This window comes from Fringilla coelebs, assembly GCF_963513975.1.
Source record: "Fringilla coelebs genome assembly, chromosome: 12".
Taxonomy (NCBI): Eukaryota; Metazoa; Chordata; class Aves; order Passeriformes; family Fringillidae; genus Fringilla; species Fringilla coelebs.
The window spans coordinates 12,182,656-12,197,411 of NC_140038.1; positions in this window are offsets into that span (position 1 = coordinate 12,182,656).

Genomic DNA, 14,756 nt, shown 5'->3' on the forward strand with positions numbered 1-14,756 from the left:
AGTTGTACAATCATTATCTTAGTCATTGTAACTGGGTAGTTTCTTAAATTAATTTACCCTGAAGAATAAGTCATTACTTGATTATCTGATAATATTTTATTTAAAAAAACTATCTGCTTCTTAAATATGGCTGCTATAATAATAATAAGCAGATGATAATGTTGTGTAAAATATGTCAGACTTTAAGGCTGCTGGAATGAGTTGTCAGATTATCAAGTCAATAGAAAATGTGGAGGCTGAGCAGTATTTTAAATACTTCCCCCAAGAAACTCATATCCTATACATAAACTATATGATCAAAAAATATAATCTTGTAAATTTTTATTGTTGTATTCAGATAAGAGAGTTAGTTTGGACAAATTAAGTTTACTCTAACACAAAATGTTCCTATCTATTAATGAAACAAATACCTAATGCTGCTCTAAAAGATGTTTCAAATAGTGTATGTAAAATAAAAATAGGAATAAATAATGTACTTCATCTCACTTTTCACAAATTAACATTTTATATAACAATGAAGCAAAAATTCAGACATATTAAGGTTTTTTATGTAACATATCCTATCTTTTGTATAATTCCTGTTAGGGCATACAGCTTTCAATATTGTTTTTCCATTCTTATACATGCTTTTTCTGTTGTTACAGCATTAAACTTTATTTTAAGTTGTATTTGAACTTTATTGTTTTAAGTTATTTAAATGTTATTTATAAAAAAAGATACTTATTAAGCTGCATCTGTTTCATATGCCTTTAATTCTAAAGGAATAACAAAATGGTCTGGCTAAGATGCATGAATTTTTTTCTGTGACCAGACACAAAGCCTAGTACACAACCTTCCTGCCAACATACATTGGATGGCAGACAAAAATGACAGCCTGCAGCAAATCACACAATGGACATCTCAAAAGAAACAATACAAAAATTTTAAAAATCTATGCCACATACTCTTGATAATTGAATTACTTGCATGCTCAGAGTTATGCCAGGTAAAAGAAGGTTACAGTTCCAGCAGGCATGGTAAATAATCCTAAAATGGTAGAACCTCCACTCACAGATACAGAAATATGGGCAAGCCTGCCTGACTAGTTTGAAACTACAGCTAAAATCACTGTGACCTGATGAAGAAAAGACATCCTAATTTTCTAGCTATGAAAGTACTCAACTAAGCCCTACTTGACTTATGCCTCATTTAATTCAGTTTCCCTACACTTTTTCTTGGGTTGTGATAACTGCACTTAGATAAAGATCACCAAAAACTAGCTAAAGCAGCGGCGTGACTGGGATAGAGTGATGTCAATTAAAAATTGTCTTAAATGTTTCAATGTGATGCATTGAATAACAAGTGTCTAGAGTCAACCATTTCTTCGTACAAAAAACGTTTTCATTTTAAGAGCACTCACAGAAAATGGGAACAATTTCCTTTGACAAATATTTACTTTTTAACAAAAAATCTTGTTTAACAAATAGTGCCATTTGAAAATCAATTCTGATATTTGCAAGTCAAAAATCAAAGAAGATATAAACAGATCCATGCAAAAAAATGGGTCAGTACAGCTCTATCAGTAAACCTTCACTGTGCTTTTGCTACTTTATTTATTACTTGTTCACTGAACACAACAGACTGTACTATAAAGGAAGCTTTTTTGCTGGAACATCCCTGCACTATTTTCTGTGAATATGTAAGAGTGAAACAAAGCTCACACTTATGATCAACATTAACACACTAGCAGAAGTTTCTATATCTAAACTAGGTTAGCATAAGCTTTGAAATGAAAATAACAAAACCCCATTAGGATTGTCTGTGCTTAAAAGCTTTACTGAAGTTTTAATTAAAATGTATGTATGCACGTTAATATATAAATATATATGTAAAAAATCTTAAAACCAGATGCAGACAGGCTCTTTTAAACAATCTTTTGATTCTGTAATTCAAGAACATAGAAATGCAATCAAACAAATCCTGAACCCAAATTGTATTTAGCCCTTACTGCTAAATGCTTTATATTATGAATCACAGTGTTACCACCATTTTCAGGTAAGCCAAGGCTGCTTTATCTTTTACAGCTGCCACAACTGAAGTGTGTTCTGTGAGGGAATTGTTCCCAGAAAGACACCTGACTGCAAATGCTGCAAATTCATCAGTACCACACTCATATGTCCTTACAACTGAGCAACTGTCAATGTATCTTTTATCTTAAAAAATCTATTCTCAAATACTGACTCAAAAAAAATCAGTTTAGCACTAAAATCAGAAAATAATAATCAGAAAAATTACAGTGATGATCTCCAGTAGCAAACTACTGCAAGACAAGTATAGTAAGAATCTATTAGATTTTAACAGCAATTCAGAAAGATGCCAGAAATCTTCACAAAAGCCTCTTACATCAATTACCTCACCATCCAAAACAATCATAGCACCAACACACAATATACCATGTCAGAGGGAAATATGTTTATACATAAAGAAACTGATACACACGTCTGGAAATGGCTCATTACTAACAGGTACAATACTAAAAGGTCAAGAAAACCCAAGCAAAAAGGGTTATAAAAGCCAACCTCAAGTGTAATTTCTTTGCCTTCCCTTCAGAGGCATTGGCTTTATTGGAGCTTTTTTCTGTTTCCCACTGACACTACACAGTGTGTCCAGACTGGGGCTCAGAAGGGAAACACAACTCCTGTGGTCAAAGCAGCACCTACAGCAGCCACTCCCATCTCACAGAAACTGCACATTACACAGCAGCTGAAACTTACTTAGTTATGTATTACTGCTGATAAACACTCTGGGACACAAATGAGCTAATCTCATCTGAGGAATCTCAGAGAAGACTGCAGCTCCATTCTTGGAGGGTTTTAAATTACAAAGCCTAGTACAAGCAGTGTGGGCCATAATTTGGCCAGGAGATTGGACAAGAGACCTACAGTACTACTCTTCCTATTCTAATGAGTCTAGGATTCCATAAGAAAGTAATTTTTCTTGAAACAATCCCTTCAAACAACTACACAAAACACATCTCCTTGTTAGGGAGATACTTACACATTTGTCTCATAACTTGTGAGTCTTTAAAGGTATGCAAAATGGTGTAAATACATTTCATACACAATAAAAATGACAATTGGACAATATCCATGACCTTTAAAATATATTATATGGTACAATACAGTCTCACTTTCAGTTCTGTTGCAGGTACCTTAAAACATGGCTCTGCATAGCATCTGTAATAATCACATTACTAAATGGTTCATCAACTGACTATTAAAATACACTTGCCTGTGTTTTAAATTACTTTTTGAAGAAAATATGTATATTCTCTTTTAATAAGCTGAAGCAAGATGTAAGTTGACATTAAATCAATAAAGGAATAAAAACATCAGTATTTCATTGCACTCAGTGACCAGTATCTGAGCAGTCTAAATATTTCAAAAATCTATGAAATCTGTCTTCTCACTACTAATTTTTCAAATACCATAATGATTTCATAACATTTCATATGTAGAAAAAGGAAGTGAAAGATTAGATAATTTTCCAGAAATTAGGAAAAGTCATAATCAGAGGTGAGATCCACACTTAGAAATATTTTTTTTTAACATTTAATAACCAAAAAAAGGAAGTACAATTGTTTACATCACTGGATGAGTTTTAAATGGTTACAGTTATTTAAATCACACATTTACTTAATACAGCGGAGAAGGGGAATTTACTAGCAGAAAAAGATGCTAGATTATCAGCTCTATGCTGATAATTTTGAAGATTAGGACTGTACTCAAAGCAGAAACTACGTGGGAAAAATATTCAAGGAGTTGCACAAGGTTTTTAACACGACATTTATACTAACTTTATAAATATTGCCCAAGCAAAATTTCTAAAAAAGCTTTTTAACACTGAAATTCATAAACCAGCAAAATTTAATTTAAAATATTTTGGGGTTGGGGGCTTAATATAGCATCAAAACTACCAAGTGTTAAGTCTTGAGCTCTGTAAATAACTTCACAATACCTGTCTGAGGAAAGCTAGCTTGTAAATCTTAAGCATTCCAGACACTGAAATTCCATAACTACTTACATTCGACGCCTAAAATGGGAGATTTTTTTTTCCATTCTGCCTGGAAGGCCAATCCTAGCTCACCAAGATAGATTGTTTCATTAGGGAAACACTTTTATTTAGAGGTCTGGCACTTGAAAAGATCAACCCAATACAGAAGGAAAAACAAAATTACTCACTTCAGATGAAATTACTTTCTCATGAAATTACTTTTACTTCAGTGCTAACCAGAAAAGCAGAGGAATTAGAATGAAGATGCATAAATTTGTCCCATAAGGGTTAGTGCCACAGAAGTTAGCCTGGCTCAGGTCTCTCTGCACCTCTCCCTCCAGGAATTTATACACAACGCTAAGTTTGCCCCTAAGCCTTCCATCCCCAGACTAAACAGTCCCAGCTCCCCATCCCTCCTCATGAGAGATGCAGCAGCCCCCAATCACCTCAGTGCCACTTCCCTGGGCTCTCTTCTGTGCATGTCTCTCCTGTACTAAGAGCCCAGAACTGAACACAGTACTCCAGGTATGGTGTCAGCAGCACTGAGTAGAACAGAAGATTCACCTCCCTTTGCTTCCAGCTAATCTAGTAATATCTTCACTGCCCCTAGAAATGTTCTTTATAATGTTATATCATATAATTTTAATCAGAATTCAGGACCAATTCCCTTTACAATTACAACTGGCTGTCCAAACATAAACACAATTCATTATTACCTTGGACAGCACCAGTTTTGATGGATAATAATTCAGTCCTCAGTTAGTGACTGCTGAGTTTTCAGGGTTCATTTATTGGCCTTTGAAACCTTGCTCTGCTACTGATTTCTTTTATAACTTTCAGCAAGCCACTTTCAATGTCCTATTTGATAAGAAAGACAAACAAGTTCGAGTCTGGTATGCACTGCTAAAACATTAAACATACATAAATTATCTAACTTATGAAATTACCTGACTAATCACACCAGGGCAGCAGAGGAGCTGCAGCTGTCTGTACCACATTCAAGTGACCTCTGCTGCTACCAGGACACCCCTGTGCCACAGGCAGACCAGTGTCTCTGCTCACCCCAGCTAACAGGGTGAGCTTGTTTATATCTTCTCGAGTTCCTCTGACGTTACTGCACAGTACAGAAAAATGGAATGAGACTGTGAGAGGAAGGGGAACATCTGAAAGCCATGGACACTCAATTGTTATGTAAGATACACTAATAGTTCAGCTAACTTGCCTAGGCACTTTATTCCTATTGATTTCACCAAAACCCAGGCACAAAAGTGGATTTGAACAAGTAACTAACTTCTCAGTGGCCATGAAAGAAAACAAGTGATTATTAAACAAATCTGTGAGCACCCTGAAAGCGTAAGGTAGATCACTACTGGAAGGGCTAAAATAGTAAGGCTTCTCCCTTTTATTTTAGTGTCACAGGAAAAAAAAGCCATTGTATCTTGGCACAAAACATCAAGATAACAGCTGTGGTGACTTCAAAATTATTGTCATTAAAACAGGCTCCCTGAGGTCAGAAGTGTTAATCAACAGCTGAGGTGATTTATTGATGCGGCTTCACAAATAATCACTTTCTACTTGTTTTCATATTCTTGTTTCTATATACTAGTAAAGTACCAAGCTCTAAAAGGAAATATGATTATACTGGAATGGAACCACTAGATTTTATAAAATCAGGCAAAAGTTTCCACTGAGTTTAGATTTTTGGGTTTAAAAAAATACCCAAACGTTCCTGTGTTTAAAAACACAGATACATTTCTGTTTCTAAACACTGTACTGCAAACTGAGCAACACACAAAAAAAGGATTCTGTAAACAAGAATTTCCTTTCAAGACTGTAACTTGATGAGACTTTCAATTTTAAAGAAACCACACTAATTGTACTCATAAAGAAACATTAAAGTAAAAAAGTAAAATTATTCAGGAAAGTTAACGGGCAATACACAATGACAGTGAAATAGTTCACTTTATTAAGTGAACTGTGCATAGGCAATCTATACAAAGATTCTATAAAGCCATACCCATTTGTAGACACTAAATCCCTCAGCTAGGTAATCAAGAGGAACCCTCCACCTTGCTTAGATAGCATCACAGAGCTCTTTCACATCCACATTACAAGAGAAAACTTTGTGGAAATCATGGCACATGACAGGACTCCTCCCATCCTCTGATGTGTCTGCAGTACCCCATTAATTCAGGATTTCTGAGTATAGCATGTCCCAAACCTCCTCTCCTTAACATTAACAGACACAAGAGACAGCCCACCATCTTCTCCTAAGCATTTAACCTAATTGTAGAGAAAACACATCAGAGTGGTGTCACTGAAAACTGGGAATGCAAACTTACAAGTTTTTGCTCAGTTATTTTCCTCTGAATTATATGCAACAAAAATAAGGTTTTCCTATCTTGGATGGGGAATGATCTAAATTCACAAAAAGCACATGAGCCCATGAAAACAAAACAAATGATGGGGGGAAAGAGGCAAGGATAGGAAAAGTTATAGTTACGGTTGGTGCAGACTGACAAAAGGGATTAAGAGAGCATTGGTTGCATAAAATTGTGGCTGTAGATGCTTGAAGGAAAACAGTAATTTCAGGAAGGGGGAAAAGAGAAGAAACTGGCTACCCTGAAGGAAAAAAATGCTGGAATCAGAAAGGGAGCAAGTTAGAAGCAACATCAACACAAGAAGGTCGAAGAAAAAAAGTTAAAATAGTGGCCACGAGAAAGAAGAAAAGGCTAGACTAAAAGAATAAAAATCAAGGTCTGATCTATCAGGACAGCGAAAACAAGAGGGTAAAAGAGGCTGCAATGCAAAACATACTGAAAATGGGATCCAGATACCAGAGAGGAGTGGAAAAAGAGTAGCTGCCATTAGTATAAGAAAACTGAGAAATCAAACCAAGATGGATTATCAGCAGCTCCTCTAAATGCTTTGTAATACTGTTCACAGCTTAATCAAATTGACTTATCAATATATTGGCAGGATATATGTTTAGAGTTGATCAAAATTCACATTTAATTTTTAATTGCTTTAACATTTTGGATTTGTCCAATATAAACTGAAAGTATTAGTAACACCTTATGTTGACAATTAAGATTTTGCAGTGTACCATAAGTTTCATTCCAAAGTCTATGGTCACATGGTTTATGCTGTTTAAAATATTTACAAGACTGACTGGCTGCTGCAGAACTGGCAGATGCACAAGCTTGTATTTTAGCAGTAGCATCTTTACTAGTATGAATTACTGTGGCAGCCTTAAGGCTTTTGAGATTCCATTTATTCCACACACATTTCCTTGGTTTTAGACCTAAATTTTTTTTTTAAAAAATTGATTTAGAAAAACGTTTCTGTGAATTTTGAAAAACACCCTATGAATATCCCCAAATGAAATTAAAATTGCTTTACTTCCTGTCTCATATGTGCAAGTTTTTATGCCACTGTCAACTTTAGGCATGAGATCCAAACCTGTTAACTGAAATAATTGCATTCATATACTTAAACAGTTTCTGCTATCTCCCTTCTGCTTCTGCTTGGGTTTGCACATGGGTGAATATCCTTACTTTGTGGTTGTTCCAGTTCTGGTAATTTAATACATTTGCATATGTTTTGTTGAGGTTGTGAATTACTCTCGCAGCAATACTTAATTTACTTTATTCAGTGGTTTTCAGTCTTCATTCCACTCAAATTTTACACTGCTCCCACACCATAAGTTTCATGCAGCCACAGACTCTGTGCCATAGCAGCGGTCTCCTAGAGTTCTGGGATTTTTTCTGCCCTGACTAAATTTCACTTAAATCCATCCATTATCTGTTTATAGTGGTTCCACATTACAGAGAACGCTGTGGGCTTACCCAGCTCTTCCAAGTTAAAGGCCCTTTAGGAGTTTGGAGCATGCATAACTTTGATGTATATAAACCTTCTCTAAATTAAATTTTTCAGGGTGATCTTTTTCTACATACAATTTTCTCTGTCTGTAACTAAAAAGAAAATTCTGCCCAACTTACAGTGACTGACACAGAGAAAGGTTTTGAGAAAATATTTCTGTATTTCACATTTACTTCAAAAACATTTTTTTTTTGCATTTGTCAATCAGTTTCAACATATAAGATAATGAAATCCACATTGTCATGAAATCTAAATAAATGAGCACTAAAGAAATCTGCTCTAAATCTAAGTTTTGGAATGGATATCAAATGACATATGCAATCTAAAAATCATAAACTTTTACTGTCAAAACATGCAGGTATTTAATGGTAATATAATACTACTTCCAATAGAAATTTCTAGGACCAGAAAATTTCTAGAAATTCAGTATAGTCTGAATTCTGTAAGACTATTTGTAAAAAGTGGCTCTTTTTTATAGAGAGATACCTTCAAGACCACCTAGAAACAGCTGCTTTTGCAAAAAACATTTTGAGATGTTTGATACAGTTTTGTTTTTCTTAAGGAGAAATAATGGATAGTTAGTTCAGATTCCTTTCCAGGGAACTGTTTTAAAATACCTATTCATATTTATATGCCTACAATCAGTATGAAGAAATCATCATAATTATTATTACTGAGCAGAAAAAGCCAGCTTTGACATCAGTATTTCTAGTACTGCATTTTTTATGTATGTATGCATGTATGGCATTACACACATAAGGCAACAGATAATAAAGGAAACAGAGTCTCACTGAAATGCACAACTGGTACCCTGGACAAAATATGCCTCAGGGAAAGGAAAAAAACTACCAGTACCTGATACCCACTGAAAAACTAAGTCTACCAATCCCTCCTGAAAGTCATCATCAAAATATTTAATAGATTCAGGAAATACTGCCCAAAAAGCAACGCAATGACTTGTGACAACCAATCAGGATAAACCTGACAAAATAACCATATCCAAGAAGTCTACTAAAAGGACTCCATACTGTAATTTTTTTAATTAATGTAAAAATATTGAAGTGAACTGTCACAATTGCAATAAACTTCTGTTAGAGAAAAAAAAGCTTCTGAAAATCACATCATTTAATAATTTCATTTTACTATTCACATATTATATAAGCCAAGAAAATTCCCTTTAATGACTGCCCATGATAATTTCCAGCTTTTCCTCACCAGTTCTGGTTGTTCTCTCTCTCAGGTACTTACATGCAAGTGCTTCCAGCTGTCTTCTGGAGCCAAAAGCTGCCAATCTGGATGCAGGTACATTGGCTTTTGTGTCACATTAATACTTTTATGTGCCAAAATGCAGCAGCTACCCATGTATCATCGAAAATGCTACTGGTACTCTTACCTGGGAAAAAGCATGTTTAGCATGTCTGGGAGCAAGAAGAAAATGAGCCACAAAATCTGCCATTCTGTCAAACAAGTGCTCTTGGTTAAGCTTCAAAGGGGAAAAAAATCAGGGCAAAGATATCTACATAAATTCAGATATGGCTGTGTGCAAAATAGTGATGCACAACACTGTCAAACTCACAGATATCTGAGGTGAGGCACTGCCAACACAAAGGAACAACACCGAAACATATATCCCTAAATTACTGCCCTCTCTTATTCCAACACATCATTCTTCTAAACATTTTAACAACTTCTAAGTGTTTAATCAGTCTTCAGTATATTGAAGTAGTTCCTGATTCAGAACAGCACTGAAAAACATGAATTATCTGAAGCATATGTTAAGTTTATCAGCCAACAATTAAGACAGAATCTAAGTGATGTCCTGAACCAAAGCCAGTGCACATAATCACAGCCTCCTGCCGCAGGAATACTTTCCTTCTCTTCTTAATAAAGAACATAGCCATCATCTGAGGTAACAGAACCCACACACTTTTGATTTATGCTCTTAACCTAAATATTCCAAACTCATACCTTTTATAAATTTTAGCACCATTACACAAAGTAAGCAAAGTAAAATAAACAGTCAATTTCATCTAAAAGTTTATTTTAAGCTTCATGATACGAACCTGCTAACTAAACTAATTCTTCATACGCTCAACTACAGCTCCTTGAAGTTCCTACAGCTAATGCAGTTGAGCTGCATGAGTAAAACACTTACATTTTTGTACTTGTGGGATATGCAGATTTTTTGTTTGATAATAACAGCTATAACAACACTTTAAATTAATTTATATGTTAAACTTCTGGAGAAACCATGACCACAAAGAATCCTGAAGCACTGCAATAGATTATTTTGAGAGAAACAGACTTCTCCAGACTTTGAGAACAATTTTCTATCAAAACAACAAAAAAATATTCAGTACAATGAATGCAGGGATTTAAAACTCCTAAAACCACAAAGCAAATCATAACTAGACAAAGGTAAAAAGTACCAGGATTTTAATTTGAAACACGATCCACAAGCACATAGGAACTTCTTTCAGCTTGCAGAAGTACTGCAGGAAAAAACTTGCAGGGGGAATGTTTAGGTTTTACTGAGAGAAACAAAAGCAGCTTCTTTGGGTATCTCAACATTAGGCTGTCAAAACACAGGGACTGATTTGCACTTGCCAGATACCTGCAAGTCTCTCAGCCTGTTACTGATTTTTCTTTTCAATTTTCAGTAAACCTAAGACTAAAAGTCTACACATTTAAAGTTTAAACCACAAAAATGTTCTTGTTTGATACAAAATTAGTAAGGCATCCAGTCACACCTGCTGTATTAAATCTATAACATAATTTAAAAATATGTAAGAACAGAAATATTATAAATAACTACCATTAAAAAGTAGATTTAGACACTGGACTAACAGGTTCTAGGAGACAAGCACTGATCCTAAATGTAGCATTTATCCACACGTTTTGTGGCAAGTGCTATCAACAGTTCAGTGTTCAGATACAGAGTTTATCAGGGCAGCTCAACCACCTGAATTTTATATCTGTCCTTCACTCTGCACAACTTGTTTTTATCAGCTTGACAGTATTTGGACTTGGACAAACAACAGGAATTAGGTTTCTTTCATTTATAAATGTGAAGCAGTCAAAATTCACTCAGAATATTTACAATATTCTTAAGCCTTATCGGCTAGTACCTATTTCAACACAGATTGTGAATTCAATCAGTAAAATAGTATTTGATGATAGGTTAATTTGCAAAATATAATAAAATAATTTTTATTAATAACAGCAACTTAATACGCAAAAAAGGTGAAAAATCGACATTTCAGAGAGATTGTTTTATGTTGGTGGTACCAATCTGGTGAATACTGGGAATCTGTTCCTCCTTACATATATTTCTGAACAAATATAATGCTACTGATTCTACAGCATAAAGGAAGTATTTTTTGATAGCTAATCATAAAATTTACAAATATTTTTGTAGTGAGAATTCAAATTTGTTTGTAAAATATGGTTTAATGGTTTTATGGCTTACTTATGGTTTAATTTATACTCTAAGTAGGTACACTTATTTAGTCTGCATTTTATTACACGATGCATTTACATGTGAAAGAGAAATATTAATGAAGGCATTACACATTTCCAATTCAAGCTGAAATTATAAAACAATGCAGAGCCTTGGCTCTTCACAGAGCCTTGAATTCTGACCCTACCCCACAGTGACCTTCCCAAGGAGAAAGCTACCCTGACCTAGCAGTCACCAACCTGCTCAGGAACAGGGATCACTGCCTGAAGCAGATCACAAAGACAGCAGAGTCATAGCTCAAAATCACCCCTCGTTTTTTCAACTGTTATTTAAAATCCTGAATTCAAAGGAAAAGACAGTGACTTCTCATTGGCCTTTTCCAAAGTATTTAAAGCCATAGCTAATTGCCATTGAAGTTGAGTAAAAAACCCCAGAATTTACACTTTTTATGGTGAAGTCAGTCATGGTATCTACACAGTGTTTGGAATTTCCATTACCCAATATATCTGAATTCATGCAATCTTACAAAAATTGAATTACTTAGTTTGCTCTCAGAGATTTTTTTTGACTTCCAAGTCAAACCATACCCATAAGAGAGAATGCTGTGTGCTTTTTTACATGCAAGCTAAAGAAATTCACCTCTACATTTCCACCATTTGACTCTTCAGTAACGTATTTGGGAACCTGAGAAATTTATAAATACTTGTTTCATAATTAATTCTATTTCACACATGAAACAAACAGTATTTCCAATTATGACAATTCACACTATGAACTGTGAATATATTTCAGATAAGGAACAAAGTTGTAAAACAGATACTTTAGGTGTCTATAAGATACTCTTAGAAATATAAAGAATCCGAAGTAGTTTTTCAAAATGGGCTTTTTTACCTCCTAAAAAAACATACAGAGATAGGTGTAATTCCATTTCTGTATCCAAGGAAAAAAAAAGAAAATTTGATTTTTCTTGTCTTACCCATAAAAAGAATTAAAAATATTTAATACTCTGCTTTCCACACCTCGTGTCTCAATCAGAGCTCCCTCTGTAGTAATTTACTCAGTAAAAATGTCTTAAAAATTTAGGCAGGTTTGGCAAGAAGTAGGGGCTGGACTGATTATTTTTTGATTAAAAGCTCCAAACAGGCAAAGCCCTTACATATATCTGGATCTACACCTAAATGTGTCTACACACAAGGCTTAACACACTGTACAGGCCCCCTGCATCACTGGAATGATTGGAAGGGTTAAAAGTTACCATTTTAAGCTCATCTTTCCTTTATTAACACCACGATCTGTGGAGAACAGGCTTGCATAGAGTTTTCCCTGCACTTTGTTTAGGCCTAAACAAAATGATTCTAAAAGCCAGGCAGACCTTAGTTTATCAGGTTTTTTCAAATTATGAACTTGACACTTCACACTCACAGACAGAGGGAAAGCTGTAAACACTGATCTGGCCAATGCCTGTCATATGCTCTGTTCAAGGGCAGTAAGATGTTCCCCTAGATACACAGGGCCACACTAGCATGAGAAGACCTTTTGAGCACATTTCTGTGCTTCAGTGACATGTGTTTATTGTCTTCTCCAAGTCTGAGTGTGGTCTGATGTGCATACAGATATTTACATACAACACTAAAGGAATAATCCTTTTGTAACTTACCCACCAAAAAGTAAATGTCATTAACAGACACAACTCAGCCACTCCTTCTGCGACCAGTACACTGTAAAACCAGCTTGTTCTGAAAATTATAGAAATGTAAATATTAAATTAGGTAATCTGTGAAATTAATTTTGCATAAGGAATTGCAATGCAAGTATAAATGCATTCTACATCCAAGAATCTCTAATTCTGGCAACATTGCACAGACTGTGCTTTCCTCCTCTCTCATGTACTGCATTCAGGGAGGATTACATCATCTCAAAGAGCCAGAAAAACAGAAATAGACCAGGGAGGCCCATTACAGCAGACACAGAGTAATTAAAAAGACTATAACTTTTTAGTTAGAGAAGGAGATAACTCAAGAAAAAAGGGTCATTATGTTTCTAAAGAGACAAATAAAATCATGTGCAATTTAAGTTCTCGGAAAGGCCAGTAATGCCTTCCATCTGTTGAGAACGGCCTTGGAAGCACAGGAGGAAACTGATCCTTGATCTAGCAAAGAATTTAAATTAGCAGCTTAAATGTTTGAGCAAATTGTTGGAACCAAAGGTAGTTGTTTGGCCTTGATCATCAAATTGATCACTTCACTGAAATAACTCAGTAAGCATTAAAACAGAGTAATCAGTGTGTTTTTAAGCACCCTGGTACTGCTGAAGGATATTGACATGCTCAATTTTAATAGCAAGGCAGCAAGACAAATTATGTCTTTAAAAAAGTAAATCAGTGAAATGTGATTGACTGCACTGAAACTATTAACACACACATGCTCATTCTGTGATGCTGTGATTTCTGGGTAAAATGGTTAAGTAACGCCAACTTTAAAATGTAAAAAATTCAATACTTTGTTTTGATATTATCCTAAATTTAGGTGCTTCTATTTTTATGTCAGGTTCTTCCTCCTAGATATCTACTATTAAAAAAAAAAATATTTTATAATGAAATGTTCCACATCTTTTCAAGCATTTTTTGTTTCTTTGTTCCAGTGGGGAAAAAGTTCTGGTTCAAAGCTCAAAAGAGCAAATTTTCTGGTTTAAAATATTTGAGCGAATTAATACTTGCAAATAATGTAGGCAGGTCAAAAGGAATGTCCTACTACTTCCAAAACGAATGTCATTCTGACAAATCACTGGTAACCACATTATACTGAATTCTTCAACAAACCAGAAAGGCATATGTTGTCAAAGATTTCCCTAGCAGTCCCGCTAGTGTAAGAAAAGAGAGAAAGGTAAAATCAGAACCAACTATTCCCCTTTTCATCCTCATCAGAATCTTCTGCCTCAGGTTCAGGACTTTCTCTTACGTTATTAATTGCATGGCCTGATGAAATCTCTTAAACAAAGCTTGATTCAGGATCATCACTCAAGCAAGGTTCCGACCAAAGAAAATTGCTGTACAGCTCACAGGCATTTTCCTCCATGGTGTAAGTGTAAGAAAAACCAGCAGAGTCTGCTCTCTTAAAGGCGTGTCATTTCTACAAAGCTCTTTTGCAGTGCCCAAGAGTCTTGGAAATACAACCTGCACTCAAACTCAATTCTCAATATTTACATTCCTAATCCACAAAATACTATTTCATATCCTTAGATGTTAAGAAACATACTAAATACATGAAAGACTTGTAAAGGCACTGAATCACAAAGACAGAACTTCCACTTCCAACTCACTACCTCCACAATATTACACTACTATTATTCATGCACTTCTAAAATGCACACTGAAGAAAAAAAT